The 23,855-nt window shown below is 37.8% G+C and overlaps 1 pseudogene; it reads right to left on the bottom strand.

Moving 5' to 3' along the window:
- Positions 1–16,562: 16,562 nt before the first annotated feature.
- Positions 16,563–20,626, bottom strand: LOC131006889 (protein kinase STUNTED-like; annotated as a pseudogene).
- Positions 20,627–23,855: the final 3,229 nt, after the last annotated feature.

Here is a 23,855-nt window from a genome sequence, read left to right as displayed (position 1 = left end):
TTCTTAAACTTTGAGTTACTTGCATGATCGAGAAGATATGTGTTGATTGTAAAATCTTGAATTGACGTGTGAATGTTTGGATTGGAAATTAGCATTGTTGAAATCAATCTCTTCCTATGATTCATCTGGATTTTGCTTGAGGACAAGCAAAAGGCTAAGTGTGGGGGGGTTGATTTATGCTTAATTGTGCTAAATTTTGGGGTTTATATGAGCTTTATTTTAAGAGAATCTTCTGGGTAATGGTGCGTTTTATGGCTTGTTTGATCCTTTGCAGGAGATTTAGGTTTTTAGATGGAAGAATACAATTTTGGAGATTTCGGGGCTAAAGAGGTGTTTTTAGCATAACTCTGTAGCCAGAGCAGAGCAGCATAGCTCTATCGCCAAAGCCCGCGCTCCAGACCAGACCAGAGAAGTCAGCCGAAGCCCCGAGTTAGAGAAACCAATCTCCAGAGCAGCGAAATGGATAGTCAAAGCAGAGAAATCAAGAAGCCAGAGAAGCGAAGCCCGCGCTGAAAAGTCAGAGAAATCCGCGAAAGCGCCAGAGGAATCGAAGCGCCAGAGGAATCGAAACGCCAGCAGAATCAAAGTCCAGTGCAGCGGAACCGAAGTATATTACAGCGGAATCGAGAAGCCAGAGAAATCACCGTTCCTCTGGCGATAGCAGAGAAATCACCATTCCGCTGGCAAGAGCCAGAGCGGAAGCCGTTCCGCTGGCGAGAGCCGCGATTTCCGCCATAGTGGAGATTATTTCTAGAGCGCGCGTCACAGCTGGACTTACCTTCCTTTGCACGATTCTTTTCCTTTTAGAGTTCGGCTTCGCATGGCAACTTCCATAGTGATCAAGAAAGATTTGAAGTCTATAAATAGGGCCTAGTTTTTCTTTCAGATAGACAATTCCTTGCCCTAATTTTCGTTTTTCCAAGAGATCATCTTTCCCTTAGCAACCGCAAACTTTAGACTTAGATTTATTAGTTTAACTTTGATTACGTTCATCCTTTGCTTTAGTTTTCAGTACAGACGAATTCTCTTTTCATTCCTGAGTGGTGATTTTATTTTCTTCGCAATTTAATTTATTCTCTTGTTCTATGTTTACTTTTATTTCTTTGCTTGTTCTTAATTTAAGCATGAGTAGCTAAATTTTCAATTCGGTGAGAATAATGAAACTCTAATTTAATTATCTGTGAGACCTAATTGGTTTAAAATTGATTCTTATTGATTCCGATAGATTCCTAGGTTCAATGATAATTCTGATTTTATTTAAGTCTGATCAACTTAGGTTTAATTGGATTATAGTCAATTAGCACCTCCAATCCGTAATTGTTGGAATAGGGCTGATTAGTGACAAAACTACCATGTTCGTAGTAGGAATTAATTGGTATATTAATTATTACTAGCGTATCTAGGATAATTGATATAAATGGGGTTCCTTCACCTTAATGCTATTAGAATATTAAATCTAAGACTGGCGTATCCAGCTAGGTTATATTTTAATAAGGGAAATAGACAAGACTAGCGTATCTAGCTGTCTATCGACACAGTAAGTAGGAATTGGGGTATGTCAGTGCGTATCACGGTATCCTATAACTCGTTGGTTAATAGGGATTAATTGATTATTGCGTCGAGGATCAGAGATTAAATTAGTGTGGATTTATTTGAGCTGAATTACCTTTCTATTGATTTATTTCAAGAGTTATTTCTATTTGATTTATTGCATTCTTAGTTAATTAATTCTCCTCTCAAAGTTAAGGCGTGGTGGCATCACCGTTTTTATAGATTTAGGGATTTGAATGATTTTAACTGCTCTCTGTGGGATCGACCCTGCTTACCATTATACTAATTTATTTTGGTAATTTCGCAGGAATTATTTGGTGGTTGGCGACGTCCACCAGCCCTTAAATATTTTATCTTTGATTGCATGAAGTGGTTATAGTTCGTTAATTAAAGCTAAAATTGATAATGCCTTTCCACATACATTCGGCCTCTAATTTGTGCTAATACATGACAAGCCCAAAAATGAAGATGATAGACATATTTTATATTTTTTTTCCTAAGGCATAATTATTTTTATTTGGATCCAGATAACATTACATATTTTTATAAAAGTTTATTTGAACATTATTTGCCATCCACACAAATTGTTTTTGGAGCTTTATTTGGCTTAATTTAATAACAGCTTATGTACACCTTTGTTCTTACATACATTAAGGCTTAACATTACCTATTTTTCTCAAACTTTTATTTTTATTATGTTGATTTTGTAGGTATTAATCATCACTTGAAGAATTGTATGTTTGGGTTGGCTTTCCTATCTAATGAGGCAACGGAGACCTTTGAATGGTTGTTTTCAACCTTCCTCGAGTCGATGAATGGGAAGCAACCGCAAGTTATATTCTCCGATCAATGTCAAGCTTTGATGAATGCTATTGATTCTCAATTCAAAGGCGCTAGCCATCGCCTATGTCAATGGCATATCAATCAAAATGTCCTTCTCACTTTGGGTCCTTGAATGGTAACAGTGAGTTCAAGAGAGATTGGCATCATTGCATGAATTGGTGCGAGAGCGAGGAAGAATTTGAAAGAGTGTGGTCGAAAATGATTGGAGATTATGGATTGAGTGAGCATCGGTGGTTTGCAAGTATGTACAAACTGCGTAAGAGATGGGCTTCTGTTTTCACTAATTCTCTTTTTTCTGCCGGATTGCATGCTACTTCGCGAAGTGAAGTAACGAATAGGGTTTTGAAGGATTTGAGTAGAAGAAGTGGTTCGCTATTTCAATTTGTCCTCAATTACGAACAAATTCAAAAGGATTGGCGGGTCAAAGAAAGAGCGGACGATGCTTTGTGTATTGGGATGCCCGGTCAATTTGTAGAGCACAATCCATTGGTGGAGGCTGCAGCAAAATTCTTTACACGAGCTGTTTTTGTTTCTTATGAGTTTGAGGCCAATCACTCATTGAATGTAAGCATTGTTGAAAATCCTACGAGGCCGACCAACAACAGTTGCGTTTTATTGTGAAAACGACGACATCTGTAAATCGGACACGATGTGTACTAGTCCATCGTACGTCTCACGAAGCTTGGTGCAGCTGTCGGTTGTGGGATACTTCAGGCATCTTGTGTCATCATATTTTTTGGATATATTACCATATGAACGTGCATTTAATACCGAAAAAGTATTTGTTACGGAGGTTGTCAAGGGATGTGAAAACACGCAATAGACTTGATGTTGGGGTCGGCGTTACAGGTCCGACTAATGGTCATATTTTGTTGCTTAATTCTGCCATGAACAGCCACATGATGCGCGGGATGCATGAGTTGTTGAACGATGATAGATTGGATGAGACTTCTCGTCAAATAATTGTCCAGAAATTTGATGAGTTAGAAAAAAAAATTCACAAGCGGTTGCAATATGTTAGGCAGGGTGCGAAGCCACATGATAACGCGTCGATGCTAAATCCAACGTCGTTTGCGCGTACAACCATCCATGATCCGACGATTCCAGTGAAGCGCAGGTTTACAAACACGCGTCTTAGCCGACACTGGGAGAGGCCGAAAAAGAGAGGAAGAAAAACTGGAACCGCATTAGGTATTCTTTGGCTTGTATGTATTACTCCCTCCGTCCATGAAAAAGAGTCCCATTTGGGGTTCGGCACGGGTTTTAAGAAAGTTGTTAAAGTAGGTGTAAGTGGAGAGAGAAGTAAATTTATAGGGGTAGTAGTAATATGACTTTTAAAACTCCTTAATCCTCAATTTCATTTTAAATCAAAATTTCTTACTTATTTGGAACTTAATTAGAGTTCCTCATTAATTAAGAATTCAATTTGAGACAAACAGAGACGATGAAAGGAAAAAATTCCAAATCAAAGGCCATACTGCTGATGTTCTTCTCCTTCAACACTGAGACAAGAATCTATTTTTCCTATTTTTAGCAAACAAATTCAGCGAATTGCAAACAATTTCAGTAAATGAATAAATAAAATAAATTCAACAAAATTCCAATAAATTCGTGGCATTAAGAAATCAATTGAGCAAACAAATTCACCAAATTTCAAACAAATTCAGTAGATGGGTAAAGAAATTCAACAAATTCAGCAAATTTCAATCAAATTAAGCAAATGGGTAAAGAAATTCAACAAATTCAACAAATTTCAATCAAATTAAGCAAATGGGTAAAGAAATTCAACAAATTTAGAAAATCTGGCAACAAATTTCAAACCACATTTAGGAGCTCCTCTTGGAGTTCTTCTGCGAGCCGGCGCCGATGGAGATGTTTCGCAAGGCGCCGACTTTGGTCCAGCAGCGCTTGCAGCTCCGGCAGAAATGGATCTAGCAACGCAAGATTCGATTTTTTTTTTGCACCAAGCTCCGCGATTTTCTAATTTGGGCTAGTTTTGAGATGATGGGAAGGGCGACGGTGGCGGCAGCAGGTCCTCCTGCGGCTGCTGATTGCTGCGTCGCAGAGAGAGGTAGTCGGCGGCGGCGTTCCTCACCGGGGAAAAGAAGTGGCGCCGTCGCAGAGAGAGGTAGGGTGAGAGCGAGTTCCTGTGGTGCGGAGCGGAGCGGAGCGGAGCGCGTCGTGCTCAGAGGAAGGCGGTGAAGAAGAAGGAGAGAGACGCAGCCCCGAGATCTAGAGAGATCTAGAAGATAGGGTTTGAAGAGTTGATGTGGGCGGTGAGCCGAGGCACGGTGGCGGCGGCGACGACCTAGCTGCTGCCGGAGAGGTGAAGGGGAAGATGAGCGTAGGTCGGGTCCGAGCCTCGCCGGAGGAGGAACCACGCCGGGGAAGAGGGGAAGGGGAAGGGGAAGAAGGGCGTAGGTTTGATGAGAGAGAAGAGAGAGAATCTTATGGTTAATTGTCTTTAATTAAGTTTAAAGTGAGGAGAGTTTTTAATTATTGAGGTGGGTCCTCAATGGCAAATGAAGTAAATACATAAAGTTATAAAGGGTATAATGGTATAAAAAGTGAAACAGGACTCTTTTTTGTGGACAAAAAAAAGAGGGGAAATAAGACTCTTTTTCGTGGACGGAGGGAGTATTAAATTAATTGTTTTATATATACTATTATTGCTTGTAAATCGAAAATTATGCTTCGTTTGTAGGTACAGAAGCAAACTCTCAACCCACGATAGCTAGTAATGTCCCATTAAATGTTCTTGATACTTCTAATGGGGTAAATATTATTTTGTTTAAAGTTTTTGGTCTATTTTGCCAATGTCTTTAATAATTAACAATGGACTTTTGTAGGATATGACACATCAAGTTGAGGCATGCTTTTTCTCAACCCAATAGCTGTTGTATCAACTTACTTTTGCTACTGTCGATCATTTTGCTTGATGAGGTAATTTTTCGTTTGAGAATCTTCTTTCTTAAATTCAATGGTTGTAGTGCATTCTTGATGTGACGAACTCTATCTTGATATCTTTCACTTGGTTGTAGTGCTTTCTTGATATCTTTCACGGAAAAGGTGCCTACGGCGTTAAAACGAAGTATTGGGCGTGTTTTGAATTTCACGGTTGGGCAGCTGCCGTTCATTTACCTTGGAGTGCCGCTTTTTGTTGGCCGAGTTCGTGCTTCGTACATGAGATCCATTCATGATCGGATCATCCAAAAATTTTCCAGATGGCGTGGACGACACCTCTCTATGGCGGGTAGGGTTTGTCTGGTGAAGTCTGTTATCCAGAGTTCTCTTACGCACTCAATGATGGTATACAAGTGGCCACGTTCTTTGTTAAAAGAGCTTGATGCCAAGTGCAGAAACTTTATTTGGACTGGCAACACGGAAAATCAATCCACTTGCACGGTTGCTTGGGCTCGCGTTTGTGCCACGAATGAGGAGGGAGGCCTCGGAGTTAGATCTTTTTCTTTGATGAATAGAAGTTTCCTTATGAAACGTGCTTGGAGCATTATCGATGGTTCCAATTTTGGTATGGAGATCATGAACAAACGTTATTTGAATAAATTCGGCCATATTAAATCTATTACCGCTCCCTCTTCGGTTTGGCTGGGTATTCGGGATGAAGTAGAGCCTCTTACTGTTATATTGGCAACGGAGAATACACTAGTTTCTGGAACGACGATTGGCTCGGATATTCTATTGCTCGGAAGTGTGGCGTCCCACATTATGTCCAGGATTTTCTTCATCATTCTGTTGTTGAGTACTTCTTTGATGGCATTTGGCATTTCACGAGCAACTTTGTTAATGCTTATCCCGAGATTGTTTGTGACATTCTTATTCTTCCCATCGGAGAGGGTAAGGATACTCGACTCTGGCGACCTTCGCTCCATGGTAATGTCACCGCCTCTTTGGCCTTTGCTCGTCATTGCCACCGTTTCCCGGAAGTTCGTTGGGGGAAGTGGATTTGGGAAAAGTACATACCTATTCGCCGTTCGATGGATTGTTGGCGGATTCTGCATCGAAGACTTCCCACTCTTGACACTCTCATACGTCAAGATCTCATTGCGCCTAATCACTGTCCTTTCTGTTTCAGAGATGGTGAAACGATTGAGCATGTTTTCTGGAGCTGCAGTAAAATACATCCTATTTGGATGGAATTTCTTGCATGGTTCAATAAAGAACATGATATTCATAATGTTGACATTTTTTCTATGTTAGTTGCAGCTTGGGGTTACGATTTCAGCTCTCAATTGGAGAGTTATTGGAAGGCTGGGATCATCACGCTTATTTGGAGCATATGGAGGCAGCGAAATAACTGCATTTTCGAGAATGCCAATTTTGAGGCTAAAACTGTGATCCATTCGATCAAAGTCTATTTTCGGGAGATGGAGGAGAACTTTAAACTTGGTGCCATGGCTAATACTTGGGAAGATCTTTCCATTCTCAAAAAAATTGGGATAAAGGGTAGAGCGTCGCCTCATCCTGAGTTTGTGAATGTGTACTGGTGGCCTCCGCATAATCACTGGATCAAGGTCAATACCGACGGCTCGGCTACGGGGGGGCCAGGGCCGAATTGCTGCTGGTGGCATGTTTAGAGATAAATATAGTGTGGTTCGTGGCTGTTTTCACAAAAAATGAGGAGTTGGCTTCGCTTTTGAAGCAGAGCTTCTGGCCATCATAACGGCAATCCAAATTGCTCATAATAGGCAATGGCGCTATCTTTGGGTAGAAGCTGACTCCATTTATGTCGTTCGTCTGTTACACGAGCGTTCCTCTTCTGTTCCTTGGCGTTTCCTCGCTCTGTGAAAGCAGATTCTGGCCTTACTCTCTGATTTCCAACTTCATGTTACGCACATCTTTAGAGAAGGGAATGCAGTTGCTGATATTCTAGCAGCCGATAGTATGGAGGAAGGTTGGTGGCCTTTGGAAATTGATATCATCAAGACGGCGGTACGTCGGGACATATCCAATCATAGCTATGTTCGACAAATCCGTTAACTGGTGTGGGTTTTCTGTTATGGTTTTAGTTCTCTTTTTCGTTTGGATCAGCTCTTTTAACAAACACTTGGTGGTCGGTTTTTATATGGCGAATCTTTGGCGGATTGCAGCGGTTTGGTTTGATCTCTCTTTGCTGGAGTCACCGGATTGCTTAGGCGCTTCTGAGATCGGGGTCTGTCCTGAGTGGGAGCTCGCGCAGGGGGGGTGTCGGTCGAGGTTTTGGTTCGATTTGGTTTGGTTATTTTTTCGAGCACTTGGTGGTCGTCTCTGGTTTTGGACTTTCAGCGGAAGATTATTTCCTTTGCGAAGGCTCTAGCTCGAGGTTATGGTTCGTGGAGTACTACCGGCGACGGCGTATAACCAGCCGTGTAGTTACTTTTCTTGTGTGGCTCTTGGTTTTGGTTTTTCTGGTGACCTCACGGCGACGGCGTATCACCAACCGTGTGGTTCTCGAGGAATGCTCACGGCGACGGCATATAACCGACCGCGTAGCTTTCCTTGTTTGTTCGGGCTTACAGCGACGGCGTATTACCAGCTGTACAGCTCTTTGTGTGGGTTTGAGTTTAGATTTTTTAGATAACACACGGCGACGGCATATAACCGGCCGTGTTGTTTTCATTGTTTTCGTTTGTTTTTTGTCTATGTTCACGGCGACAGCGTCTAACCGGCCGTGGTGCTTGTTTTGTTGGGATATAGCCGGGATTGTTTGGAGACGATGGTTAGGCCGGAGTTCTGGAAACTTTCCCTTCCACTCTTTCCCTTTCGTGTTTTGCTTAGACGAGTACTCTTTTTCCTCTTCACGGTTTTTCCCACTGGGTTTTCTGTGAAAAGGTTTTAACGAGGCTCGGCCCTTAGTCTGCTTTTTCTGTGCTTTCAAGGGTTTTCTTAGGTTTTCTTTTTCTTTTTCTTTTTTAATAAAATCGCAATTTAATAAGTGCTTTCTTGATTGTTAAGCTATTAAACAAAGTAAATATGTTTACCAAAGTCAATTGAATTTTAAAGGTAAATTATCCACTTACCAACTTAAAGATACTATAATTTACACATCCTGGAGGACCCGGGGGGGGGGGGGGGCTAAGAAGATATTTTTACATTTTTCCTCCATGGTGAAATAGTAAGAAAATCATGCTTAAGACCTTGTATTGCTAGCATGCAGAAGCTTTGACCTTAAATTCAACACTACATTATTGAAAAGATTCTTGCATGTGATTATTGGCTCAGTATGTATTCATTTTTAGCTTGAAGTTTGCAGGTGTTGAGAAAAATGGTCAAGTTGAACATGATTGGATGTACAAACAAGATTCTTTTGGGTAATTATTTCTTATATTATTTTATAGGTACTGAATCAATTTGAGGCATTATTTTATTCAACCCAATAGCTATATATCTTTTGACTTTGAGAATCTTGCTTCTTAAATTCAGCAGGTACTTCTTTGTGAATTTTATCTCGTGACTTTTGGGAATCTTGCTTCAGTTAATAATGACAATGGCCTACTATTTGCATGTAGCAGGTATTATTTTGTTTGAGAGTCTTTCTTCTTAAATTCAAGTCATCATCATAGTTGCTAGTTAGGTGATTCTTGCTTCATTTCTACCTTTTTGTTTGTTTGTGGTTAATTTCAATCTTATATGATGATGATCCAGAAAGCTTTACAAGTGACTCCTCCACTGCAGGGAATCTTGCTTCAGTTAATAATGACAATGACCATTGTACCTTTTGGAATCTTGTTTCAAAAATTCAATGTTCCATTATCGTTTTGATTCTTGGATATTCCCTTTTGTTGAGTATAAATATATAAACTCATCAATTACTTAGTTGTGTTCATGTCTTTGTTTCATTAAAAGCAATTTTATCCTACAAAAAAATGCCTCCCAATTCTCAAGACATACTATATTATAGAGAGCCTTGGACTAGATTGGTTGAAAAAATAGTATTGCTACAACTGAAAAAAGCAAACGACGAGGACAGATGGTTCCCGCAAAATAATTATTGGAATAAAATTTGTCTCGATGAAGTGCGTGATGAATTATCGGGGAGCCCTTTTTATCTGAACTATATCACACAACATCAATATCGTTTAAAGTATGCCGAATGGAAGGTAAGGCATTTGCAATTTAAGATGTTGCTCGAGCATTTCACTGTTTGGTACGATGATGAATCAAACACTGTTTATGCCGCTGAAGCAACGTGGGAGCTCATTCGGCGGGTGAGTTTTATTATATGTATTCACAAATCATTTTCCTTCCACAAATCAATTAATCATATATGATATTTTGTAAAGTATGTTTCAGTGTCTGTTTTTTTTAGTAAATGTAACATTTAATTTACAGCGCTATCCGGATTTGATGTGTTACAATCCAGAGGGAGAGGAAAATTGGGCCATCTTAAAGGAATTATATGATGACCCTGAAACGACTACAAGCGAATCGAGCTCAAACGTCGAATGAATTTTGTTTATTCGCCTAATATATTAGGGTGTGGCTTTATTTTGTGTAATTTAAAGCTTTTATTTTATTCTATGGTTATCCAAATATCCATTCCTCTTCCGTATGGTATTTGGTGTAATATACTTTATGATTGTATTTCACTATATTTTGGGATAAGTTAGAAGTGTGTTTTATTAAAATGTGATTTTAAGAGGAACACCACCAATTGTCGTCCTATTCCAAATGATAGGAAATGATTCTATCATCAATGATATCCTATTGAATTTTAACAATTGGATTTTTCAATAAACCGTGAGTTGGTCCATCATTGCACTTTAGATTTTAGAAAATTTATATGCTAAACATATTGCCTAAATATGACAAATGGAAGAACGAACTCGGTCAATGAAAGGCAAAAAATTTTGATATAAGAATATAGTTATTCCAACAATGCCAACCCCAATTTCGCAAGACATTGTATATTCTTACCCACCATGGTCTCGTGCAATTGAACATCTTGTTTTAGTTGCATTCGATCGTGCAAAAGAAGTCGGTATTTGGGAACCGGGTGATTTCCTAGGAAACACTCCAGTAATTGATAAACTATGTCGCACTTTTACCGCATATCCTTTCATGATACCAATTCCAAACCAACTATATCATGACAAGGTTATGGAGTGGTTTAAGCGATATTGCCGATTCAAGTCTTTATTGAAGGATGAGAGAACTAGCTTTTGCGAATTTAGTAAGCGAATAATTGCTACAGATGCGACGTGGGCGACAATTGAATCAGTAAGTTAAGTTTCATTTATAATTGTTTATTAAATTTTGTATTTTACGATTACTAATATTGGATATAACTTTGATAGGAGAAGCCTTATTTACTTTGTTACATGGAAGAAGGAGAAATAGATTGGGATATTATTAAGCGTTTAAATGAGGTCCCAAGTCCATTTGAGGATTCAGACGAAGATGACGAAGATTATAGTGAATAGGATAAATTTGAGGGAAATTTTAAATATGGAAACAATTTTAATTATCAAATGTTTCTTTTCTTAAGCGCCTAAAATATTATGTTTGTTAAGTCGACGTCCATTTGGAACATTCATTCAAGAAGAAGCATATAATTCCAAAGTTTGAACAACGAAATATTTTTGTTTTATTTGTGTTTCATTTCAATCTTATATTATGATGATGGGTTTTTCAAACATAATTATCTTGTTGCACGCCCTTTTGTAAAATTCAATCTTCCTTTTTTCTTTTGATTCTTGCATATTATTCCCTTTTGTTCAGTATAAATAAATAAACACAGCAAGCATTTTTTGTGTTCATGAAGTTCTTTTCAACAAGGAAATAGACATAATACATTCTCATCGTCATGCTGACAACACTTAGGTAATTCTTATTGAAAGAAAATGCCACGAAGGAGGAAAAACATTGGTTCACCGTGAAACCTATATGCACGAAACTCTGGATCCGCCTACAAAAAAAATGATAAGATTTTTTATTTAAACAAATCAAGACTAATTAATGTACTTATAAATACATGTACGTATTCCATGAAAGCTCCCGGGGAATAACTCATAATATTATACAAGGCATCCCATCGTACTCTACGATCCTGAACGAGGTGACAAAAGCGGTGAAATCGGCTTCTCAAACGTTGAACTTTCAGCTCATAATATTATGGGAGTAAAATATTGAACTCTCTATTGATGTCGTCGATTATATCTCGAGCAAAATCATAGCAAAAAGTTGTTGATTCGCCATCCCACGCCCCGAAATCAACATATGGCAAAAGAGCCGAAAGGAACTTGTACTCCATAGTCTTGTTCCATCTATTTTCATACCACATTTGTGTTTGTTGTGTGTCAATGGTGTTTAGAAGATTCATTTTGCAAGACAATGAATAGCAAAATAAAATGAAAACATAAACATGGTGCGGTAGGCAAAAAAAGGACTTTAAATAAGTGCAAATAATGGATAAAAAAATGAAGGAAAGTGCATACGCGTGATGTGAAAGAACTTTGCCATATTAAAGTTATGCATGGCCCATGACCTACCAGCTTTCTGCATTTTCCCGTGATCTAGCAAATAATGGCTAAAAAATGGAAACAATTTGGAATATAGCACTCATTTGAAAGATAGCACTCTTTTTCAACACACAATTCTGCAGGTCCCGTGACCTAGCAAGTTGATACACAAGGTGGTGGAGGACAATTAAGCTATTATTTTTAAATTTCTTTATATATATGGCATTTACTTAAGGAAATTTTAAAGAAGGCAAAATTAGCATACTTCAATGAATATCCTTGACACTGTAGATCATCATCAACAACAATTATTTTATGAAGTGTATTGGACTCCTGCTATGGAGTATAAGTTCCTTTCGGCTCTCCTTCCATACGTAGATAGTGGAGCGTGGGATGGAGTAGCTCGTAATCTCTCAGTCGAAATCGCCCGTGATGTTATCAACGGCATTCGTATGGAATTCGCTGGAGGACGGCCATATTCTTTCTACATACGAAAAATTACCGCATTAAGAACTAGATTTTTATTTTTTTCTCGACTCATACAAGACCTTGAAGTGCATTGGGATCCCGTGCATAACATCATGACTATCAGCGATGAGGTTTTTGCGTCCTATCTTGAGGTATGATCGCTAAACTAGAATCATATGTCAGCTTTAAGTTTAACAAAAATCGCGAATTTTTTGTTATTGGCTGAACCGTTAATTCGCGGATACAAGGAGCACGGGGAAGCAATGTTTTTCTTACTTCGCGGAATCTTCTTTGGTGACGCGTGAAGTTTTATATGTGACGAACTCTATCTGTATATCTTTCATATGGTTGTAGTGCATTCTTGTTTTTTTTTTTTTTTAAATTTGTTACAACCAAAGAAAGGAAAAAACCCACTCACACTCTAGCTCCTAGGGTGACTCGAACCCCCGACCTATTGGTTGGAGGGGAAGCGTCTTACCAACAGACTGCGCTTCATCGTCTTGTAGTGCATTCTTGTTTGTTAAGCTATTTTAGAAAATAAATTTGTTTACCGAATTCAATTGAAGTGAAAAGGTAAATTATCCACTCACCAACTTAGATTCACTATAAGTCTGTAAACATAAGAATATATTTTTCCAGCCCACCAATAAACATAAGAATATATTTTTAGGTAATTCCAAAATGGTCAAATACTAACAAAATCAGGCTTTCAAAATCTCAAACAAAAATTACAGAAACTATACTTTTTTTTCACTGGTAGTGGCATCCTCCAATTTCAGCTGAATACACCATATATTGTGGAAAATAATAGCACAAAACTCACTTAAATGGCCGAAAACAATTCTGCATTTACATCGGAAAAACAAAAATCATGAACAATTCCAACACAAAAACCCCAGCAAAACCTAAAAATGGACACAGCCACCACACTTCACAAAACATCATAATCAAACTGGGCAACATAAAAAAGGAACCGATTATCCAAACTCCTAACTTTCAACTGCAAACTTATACAGTTTTGCACAATACGAGTTGCGGTAATCTTGAGCAGAATCTCCAGATATAGAATCCATTGGAGTGTTTGTCACCAAGCACTCGAAGTACTTAAGGGCTAGAATGCCGCAATTCATCGTCGATCCTTATTGTGGCAGATCCGGTATAATTTCTACCTTCCATTTGCCCCTCGGCTTTTTTCTATATCCCCTTTTTCTGCCACACTTTACATTAGCCGCAAATCCAATTAATATTTTTCCCAACGTCAATGAAAGCATCAATAACCTTTTCAGGGTCCCTTTGGAGGGAGAGTGAGTCGTAAACATCGATTTTTTGTTCGTCTTTTAGTATTTTTACCTATTCAACCACATGGTGGGACCCTTTCTCACTACCTACAAGGTGGGATCATTTCTCCACTCAATATACGTAACTACTTTTATTAAAACTCATGTCACCCCCTTATAAGATTATTTTTATAGGACAAATGATGTATAAGTTAGTGATTTATTATGCCATTACCACAAAACTAATCGTATGTTCCCTTGATTCTTTCATATCAAACAATCTTAATATGGATCAATCAAATTTTTTGAATTAGGGCTGATATTTCGGCCGATTGGTCCTATTAGAGTATATGATATACTCAATTACATTGTCATTATGTAGACAATAAGCAAGTACCAGCAAATGTACTTTCTAGAATTAGTATAATATCAACCATTGTACTTGTTGATGTCTGGATCAGATTAATGCTTATATCTGCGAAGTTTTAGCAGCTTTTTGAAGAGATATCTTTAGGAGATTTTTTTAATATGCATGGCTTTATTTCTCCATATTTGTTGAAGTCTAATTTGATTGCAATTACAGATATACTCTGCTTTTATTTATTGTTTCCTCATCAAGCCAGAACTCTTGTTTCCATTCACAATTAGAAAAGGATTAACTTGGGCTTCAAAAGAAGATAAGATACGTGAAGGCTATTTAAAAATATCATATTTCATTCAAGATGGTAGGAAAAATTCGTGCTAAATTGCTCTCGTCATGTAGTCTAGAATTCTTGTGTTCATTCTAGATGGTCTCCCCAGACTTGTTGTATGTAATACAGTTCTTGATACTGTCAGTGTTTATGAGGTATACACTTATGAGCGTACATTGTAAAAGATTTATAAACTCTTCTTTATTTAGTTCTTGTTATCAAGGGATTAGGTTGTGGACTTTAGTGTTCTAGTCGTTGTCTAGCTTACAATTGTCCACAGTTGGTGAAGTTTTGGTAATATATAGAAGCGCAGTAAGAGAGAGTCTTATTGTGTAAGTCCTTGTATATCTTCACTTCAGATAGTGGATTGTTTTTCCTAGGTGAGGCCTCCCAAACGTAGGTGTTTTATCACTGAATTGGATAATTATTCTTAATGTTCTATATTTTTTTTTTGATACATACCGTGATATTGTATCTTCGTATGCACTACTATTACTTGTTACGATATATCTCACCACATGTTCTATGGATTAGTCATTCTTTTAGGTTCGATTCTCAAACACATTGAAGGTCGAATCCCTCTATTTTTTTTTTTGCGAAAATTTTCTTATTGTGCTTTTTTTCTTAGACAGAGAAAGATTTCAAGTTATAAATATGGTTAATTGCATATAAATTATTGAACTTTCTCATTTTGCACACGAATTTTAAAATCTTTATTAAAAGGGATAATTTCCTTTAAATCCATAACGTTTACTCGAAATTGATTTTTCCTCCTAATTTAAAAACTCTACTTTTAAATACATAACCTTTCGTTTTTGTCTCTAATTTTTTCGGCAACCAATTTTTTCTTACGTTGGCACCGAAAATGACACGGTGGCAGCCGGAATTGACACAGTAGCAACTGAAATTGACACGTTGGCACATTTATGACATGTGAAATTTTTTTTTTTAAAAAAAATAAAAATAAAAAATTCACATCATCTTCTTCCCCAACCTCCCCCACCCCACTCCCAAACCTTAATTTCTCCGCCGCTGCCGCCCGCCGGCCTCCTACCACCTTCTCCACTTCTCTAACCATTCAAACCTTGTCCAAACACAAGAATTCGAGCTGAATTTCAAGCTCAGAAAAGGGGCGAGAATTTCCCACAATGGAATACGAATTCGAGCTCAGTTTGGAGTTCTCCATCGACGGTTGCTACGCCAAATCAGAACCCAAGAGTTTAGAGAAAGAAAATTCGACGTTGCTGTTATGAGTTTAGAGAGATGCAGTCGATTAAGATGAAAAAAGCTCGGATGAAGAGGGAATTCAAGAAATCGAGGGGCGTCGGCCGTGTGCTGATTAATTGCAGAAAATTAGGATCCGCGGAGGGTTGAGTACGTGGAGGATGGTACGAATCAGAGCGATCGATGGAGATGGTGGCAGACGGCGGCGGCTGAATGGTGTTCTCCGACTGTTCAACGAAATGATTGTGTAGGATTTCAGAGGATGAAGAAGAAGAAGACGACGAGCATTGTCGGACTGATGGAAGGTTGGTGCAGCGCTCTTCTCAACATTTTTGCTCATAGTTACACTTTCCGCTGCTATCTCAGTTCAGAAGTAACTACTTCGCGGTTACACCGGTGGTGGCGGCAGCAGCAAGGGGCGGCGCCGGCGGTGGTGGTGGCCGGGGGTGGGGGGAAAGGGGCTGCCACCGTGTCATTTCTGGCGCCAGCGTAAGAAAAAACTGGTCACCGGACAAATTTGAGACAAAAACGAAAGAATAAATGTATTTAAAAGTAGAGTTTTTAAATTATGAGCAAAAATCAATTCCGGATAAACGTTATGGATTTACAGGCAATTACCCCTTATTAAAACTACTCAAGTAATTTTCTCTCATTTTGCATATTTATCCATTTTTCATCATGGTGGCATGGTGTAAATATGCTCGGTGTGGAAAAATCGAATTGACGTTGTATTATAAAATTGAATGGAAACGACGTCGTTTCAGGTCCAAAATTTGGCCGAAAAATAGGCATATATGCAAAATAAGAAAAAATTAATAGTAATTAATTTTATTAAAAATTTTAAAGTTCATGTATAAAATAAGAATTTGTTGAAAGTTCAATAATTTATATGTAAATAATCCTAATAAATAATAACAAAAAGACTCTAGTTTGAAATTAAGCACAAAATACAATTTACATTTCAACTATTAGGCCTTAGACTTGGGTAACATTGTCGTATCTCATAACTCGCGTTGCAACTCCATGAGAAATAAATGATACACAGCATATTTCAGAAATTGAGATGAGTGTATATAAATTGTTCAACTAAAAAGAATTTTACCAACTAAGTTGGCTTCGTCGTCAAACTCAGGTGTTACATAAAACATACCCGCTCTTGACAGATAATTAGATAGGCCAATTCAGTAGCAATTTTTGCTACATCATCAAAGAATCTCGAGAATTATGAATCCAGCTGAAGCAGTCCAACACTTAGATTAGGTCAAGATTGGAAGTGCAAGGCTTCCAATTCTGATCCTCTCATCTCATGTCTTCATCCAAGACCTGCCAATACATAAAAGAGGAAAAAGGTTGAAGTAAATTTATGTACAATGCCACATAATGTGTCTGTCCGAGAAGATGATTTAATCGAAGCTTGAGGACCGGCTCCATCTGCAAACCAAGTAGTCCTCCACCGAGATATTCTGCTCAACGCTGCTTGTGGACGTGGTTTCATCTTCCAAATCAAGCAAAGCAAGATTAATGAAGGATTGGATGTCTGTTGCAGATTGTTCACGGTTCATGGCATTGATATCTTCCGCGTGTCTAGCCTCCTGCCTCGCCCATTCTATAACAGTCTGAGTCTCCTTGAAGGAGTTTGAGAACCTGCTTTAAGTTCATAAATCAATTCATCTCATCACAATTTAGCACTACATTAGGTCAATAGTGTAATGCTTACGAGGCTAATACTAGGACGGGATTGAGGTGTATGTCTGATACAAAGGGTTGCAGCTAAGACCACATCCTCGAATTGCTTGCTGTCATAAGCATCGGCCAAACTGGGATCTTGCAGTTCTGAGATTTTTCCTTCCTTCAAAACGCGTTTTGCCTGAAGAATTTCCAACTGTTAGCTGGGAAATAATTGAACGGGAAAAGCCTTAAATCAAACGCACGGTATATAAACAGATACAGACGTGAAAACGAAATGAAAGAGACCTATTCATACACCCTTGAAACACTGAGATAGCAGAAACCGTTCCATGTTGATATCTAGAGAAACATTGCAGACATGAAAAATTAGATACTCACCCACATTACCAAGCTTTCCTGGCCCTTTGGTAGTCCATTATCAATAGGCTTTCTACCTGACAAGAGCTCAAGGAGTACAACACCGAATGCGTAGACATCAATCTTTTCATTTAGTTTCTCATGCATGAAATACTCCGGAGCTAAGTAGCTGCGACAAAAGGAATGTTAGAAACTAATTTGGCAATGAGTGGATGTCACACTGATATTATACATAAAACTCACCCAAATGTTCCAGCAACATCAGAGGTGTCCATATCATGAGAACAACTTGATGCCCATGTGGCAAGCCCAAAATCCGACAGCTGTAAGTTGAACGAGCATTGTCAGGATGAAAAGAGCACAGAGATCAAGTTGATCAAATTTAAATTGCAGATGCTAAAACAACTTTAAATTGCATGGTACCTGTGGCTCAAAATCATCAGAAAGAAGGATATTTGAAGATTTTACATCTCTGTGGATAATTGGTTCAGCTGTATTATGTAAAGCGTCCAATGCCTCAGCCACTCCCAAAGCAATCTTATATCTCTCCGCCCAGCCAAATGGATCTTGAGATACTAAATTACCTAATTCAAAGCACAGAGATTGAGTACCATATACAATTAACAGCAATGCTAGTAATTCCATGTAAATAGTAGAAAATACACATGTAAATACCATGGAGATTCTCTTCTAGACATCCTCTGGATAAAAGATTATACACCAAAAGTAGACGGCCTTCATCATAACAGAAGCCAACTAAAGATATTATGTTTTTGTGATGAAAAGACGTAAGAATTTCAATTTCTGAAACAAAATGTTCCAATACATAATTTGATGGGTTTAGAATCTTCACAGCTATTTCCCCGATTCCATGGCAGACAGCCTTTATAGACCTGGCTGCTTCCCCCCTTTCCAATCAAATATTCTGAAAATATAGTTTAGTGTAATAAGTAAAACCTCCAATAGTGAATAAGAAATATTATAACAAAGAAATGTTCAGAGAACAAACCAGGTATGAAATTATTTGTTGCTAATGAGAGTTCTTGGTAGCTAAACAACTGACATTTGTTTGAGTATTTCTCTTGAAGATTTCTAAGTTCTTCCGAGAAAATCTTATTGGAGTAAGCACCAGAGTTAGTATCAGCTGAATACAGTGTGACATGATTCTTTTCCTCCTCCAAGTGTGAACAGCAGTCATCCCTATTGGATGCACTGAACTGCTTCTGATCAGGATAAATAGCTGCAACAGATTGTCGGCTTGGTAGTTTCGATAGCCAATGCAACACCAATGACTTTTTAGAAGAAGAATCTTCAGATTGTCTGCTTCCATGTAAAAATGTCCTGCGAAGTAGTGTCCACCCTGATCTGCGAGCAACCATTTCTTGAGTTTTACAAGGTACTAGAGTCATCGAGATGCTCCCATTTCCAATACTTGACATTGAGATGCTCTCACTCCCACTACTAGATGATGATGAGACTCTCTGGGGTGGTAGACTCAAAGGGCTACTGGACAAAGTCTTCCTCTTTTTGAATCTTGATTCTGATGCATCAAGCCGTAGAAAGTCCATGTCAAGGGGACCAGTTGATTCACTTTGGAACACAATCTTACCATTGTCAACACATATAACTGATACATTCTTTTGGAGACTCTTGGCACATGACTTTGCAAGAGAGATTTTGGATCGAAGTGTGTTGTGGACTTTTGAAGTACCAACTACTAAACTCATTGCACCACAAGATATTGCCTCCCTGGACAAGACTTTCCTAACTGGAGATCCTCTACAGACCTTGAGCTTTAGATCCACCTAACACCATCTCGCACATTATTAGCAGGCTGATTTTGTCTCCTAAATAATGAAAGTACCGTACCTCATGCTTTGTACTAACATATTACAGAGTAAGGATAAGCCAAAAATCTAAACCCGACATAAAGATGATAATAAAACTTTAGACGTTCCTGGAAAAAAACTAAGGAACTAAATTATTCACATAAACTCCCCAAAAAACAGAAAAAATACACAATGAAAGAATTAAAGACAAATACCAAAAGCTTCTCTAAATACTTTTGTGTGACTTTAGCATAGTAAAGAATGCATAGAAAATTAAGATCAACTCTCACTTCTGCATCTGGAACATAAGGAGGTAAAAGAATTCAAACTAAGAACTTGCAGGCAAAACACATTTATAAATAAGTACTAAAACTTATCATTTTTGAGATTCTAAATTGTTTATTACAACCAATCCATTGCAAAACAATAGAAAGGCTAAAAATCCTGAAGCGAGAACTATAGGAGAATACGAGACATACCTGTTTTAGGTTACAGAAACCTTCATATGCAGCCAGCACTGAGTCGAAAGTCTTCACCAGCGACAGCATACTTGTTTTAGCTTCTCCACGCACAAATTAAAAGCCAGATAACGCACTAATTAGAAACAAAAGGAGTAACAATTCTCAGTAAATGCTTCTCCAGCATCTATTCCTAATTAGCTGCATAATGGAACGAAGTCTAGACAAATAGGCTGAACTCTACTCCAAACCAAACTGGACTCAAACTAAATCGAAACATGATTTTCCGTCCACATCTCTCGGATGGCAAATTCAAGATACACACAATAGTATGGCGGAAAATCACGCAAGGAAGATAGATACAGAGAGAGAAATACAAGGCGTGGTGCGTGATTGCAGAGTGTGAGAACACTCACCAGCGGTGGGGTCGACGATGTAGAGAGCAATGACGCGATCCCCGGAGTTCGCCACCTTCACCAGTGCCCACGTCAGCAGCTCTTGGCTCCGGCTATCCAGCTTAACTCCGACCACGACCACCGCACCGCCTTCGCCGGCTGCGGCGTTACTACATACCGGAACTTGTGTAGTCCCGGCGGCGGACCTCATTTCCGGCGACGGACACATCGCAGTACGGAAGGATTCCGTTGGATTCTTGTGTCTTTGTGGAGTCTCAGCTTAGTTTTCTACTTTCTCTCTGGAAAAGCAGGCAGTTTTTGTCCAATTGCAATATTCCGCTATGTGTCTTCCGCTGCGTCGAAGTTTGATAAGACAAAAGATGGTTCTTTCGTCGGGATTGGTAATATAAAAAGACAAAGCTCGCGACAGTTTTATTGCCCTTTATTATTTTTAATATATTAAAATAGTTATTTTTTATTATAAAGATAAAAAATAGTTATAAAAATAAATACTCCCTCCGTCCATAAAACAACTTCCTATCTTTCCTTTTTGGGACGTCCATAAAAGAACTTCCTACCTATTTTTGGACTATACGCCACCACTTATAATTATCTTACTTTTCACTTTTCACAACTCTCAATATTAATTATAACATCTTTTCGCCACTCTCAATGCACTCAACTACCTTTTATCCACTCTCAATACACTCAACAATATTTTTTCTTAAAACCCGTGCCACTCCCTCCTAGGAAGTTCTTTCATGGACGAAGGGAGTATTATTTTTAATATATTAAAATAGTTGTCTTTATTATAAAGATAAAAAATAGTTATACAAATAAAAAAAATTGTTTTTTGTTTAAATACTCCCTCTGTCCCGTAAAACTTGAACAATTTTTTTCTTTTCGGCACGAGTTTTAAGGAGTTAGTATTTTGTGTGTTAAGTGTGAGAGATGCAAATAATAAAAAAGGTGAATAAAGAGAAAATTTTTTGTCATATAAGGGATGTGATGATTAAGATGATTTCATAATGCGAATATTAGCTAAGAGAATTGTTCAGCGATATCTTGGTTCAACAATCGGGTGCACGCGGGGGAGTACACAACAAATTATATTTCATAAGTTAGTTTTAACTAACTCTTTTTTTCTTTTTAAGAGAGTTTTAACTAACTCAAGTGAGTTATGATCAACTGCTTCTCACGTGCATTCTAGATGGATCTGGAGCTGGGTCAGTTCTTCTTTAAGCTTGCGGTTATTAGAGTTTATTAGCTCATTCATTCATTGTATTGAAATTCATCTCATTGTAGTTGAGAGGGATAAGAAATATATACATCAAAAGAAAATAGAGAGTTGAGAGATCATAGTAGCTGGTGTTTTTCAGCTTGATATTTCAATTACTTTCTTATAAACAAATGAAATATTTTAAAAGGCCAAAAAAGGGTTTAATTTACAATTGAAAAGTACATTTTCAAATTTATTATGAAGCGTTTATTAGTTTGGTAACTACAGTGATTTTAATTCTAATAAAATTGTAAAATACTCTGTAAACTTTATAATGAACTAGTATACCCATCCGTGCGTTGCACGTCGAGAGTTACACGGTGAATGTTATTCTTAAATAAAAAAATATAAAATTAAGACATTGTATCCATATAAATAAAATTAAGTTATCACTAAATGCAAAAAAAAAAAAAAAAATCACACATAATGTCATACATTTTGAAAAACTTCCCTATATACAACATTTGTAGTAGTAGTATCATCATTTCTACCATCCTCAGAAAGCAATATTTTAAGTCCTCCTTGACTTCGTACTCTTGACACTGCAACATACAATTGGCCATGTGTAAAAATTGGTCTTGGCAAGAATAAGCCAACATGAGAAAGCGATTGACCTTAACTTTTGTTGATCGTCATTGCATAAGAGACGATCAGGGGAAATTGTCGTCGTTCAAACTTAAATGGCAATCTTGGATCAGCAGGCGTCAATGACATTCTTGGATTTATTTGCATTATCTCCTGTAAGAATTTGAGCTTCCAAAACATGATGTCCAAGTCTTGTTATCATCAATCGAGTTCCATTGCACAATCCATTTGCATGATCAATGTTCCTCAACAACATAACTGGAGTTTCAACCTTCAAATATATTTCATGATTTGGTACTCCTGAACATTTGATGCTATTCTGGAGTATGTACCTGTTGTACCAAGTCAGTGACTGAATCTGATCTTGAAGTTGAGTCTGAGCTTCTATATAAACGATCTTCACTTTTGTTCAAATAAATCATGTACTGATTTACAGATTCAACAACATTAAGTGTAGGAGCGAGTATTGCTCTCTCTTATAGATAACTTGTATCTACATTATAGGTACAATCTGATGGATAAATGGTGTTAACAATGTGCTCAATCAGATTTCTAGACCATTTTATCTAAAGATCTGTTGGAATATCAATATTGATACGACCATCATTCGCACTTCCAATTGTTCCATCGCCTATACTCGCAATCCATTTAGAGAACTCTTCCAACTCTACAGCTTCAGCACTGGAGCGCATAGTTTGAAGCCTCATATTTTTTGTCAACCGTAAAACCTTACAATATTTCCAAAGATATGAAGAATTTATTGTTGCAAAAATAATATCTTGCCTACTTCATTTTGGTATAACAGGCAATATCTGTCTAAAATCACCCCAAAAAACAATTGCCTTGCCTCCAAAAGGGGTGGATGCACTTGACGGATTGGCAAACCGCATTATATCTCGTAGACTTCGATCCAATGCTTCAAAACAAAACTTGTGCATCATCGGTGCCTCATCCCAAATAATAAGCACCTAACAATCAATTCTGCAAGTGGAGATCCTTGGCTAATGTTGCACATGGAATCTTCATTGACATTAATGAGAATTTTAAACGTGAATGAGTTGTCCTCCCACCAGGCAATAATAAGGACGCAATACCACTTGAAGCAACATTTAAAATAATTTCTCCCTTTGACCTAAGAGCTGCTGAGAGAGTGTTCCATATGAATGTTTTTCCCGTACCTCCATATCCATATATGAAAAATATTCCTCCAGAATTTGATTGTGTCGCATTAATAACAATATCATAAACACATCGTTGTTTATCAGTAAGCATAGAAATCAAAACTTTGTGCTCATCTGTTAATGCTTTTCGATCATATCTCAATTCATCACTGATCAATTGATTTTGATCAGTTTTGAAGAATTCAGAACTTAGATAAGGAATGCCTTCAAACTCTCTCAAAGTCCTTCCAAAACTACTCAACAATTTTTTAATTTCCACAAGTGTATAACACTTGATTTGATCTTCAGTTAACTGTAGTTCTGCAATTAAAAATATATATATAATTCCATAATATAATTTAATTTTACCTGGATGATGCAGCAAAGTTCTTGATTGTATAAGATATCATTTGATAAATATATCCAGCATGCATTCCAAACATCTTTTACGCTTCCGAAAGAGTCGGACGATAACAATTTGACGAATAACTTTCTTAATGACTTAGCAGATGCCCAACAACTTGAACCACCATATTTAGCTATAATTTATGGATCACAGTTGATTTTGGTGACAACATATGCTCCATCAA

The sequence above is a fragment of the Salvia miltiorrhiza genome, chromosome 1 (assembly GCF_028751815.1).
Source record: "Salvia miltiorrhiza cultivar Shanhuang (shh) chromosome 1, IMPLAD_Smil_shh, whole genome shotgun sequence".
NCBI classification, from domain to species: domain Eukaryota; kingdom Viridiplantae; phylum Streptophyta; class Magnoliopsida; order Lamiales; family Lamiaceae; genus Salvia; species Salvia miltiorrhiza.
The sequence above is the reverse complement of the archived record's forward strand: the minus strand, read 5'-3'. Positions and strand labels throughout refer to the sequence as shown.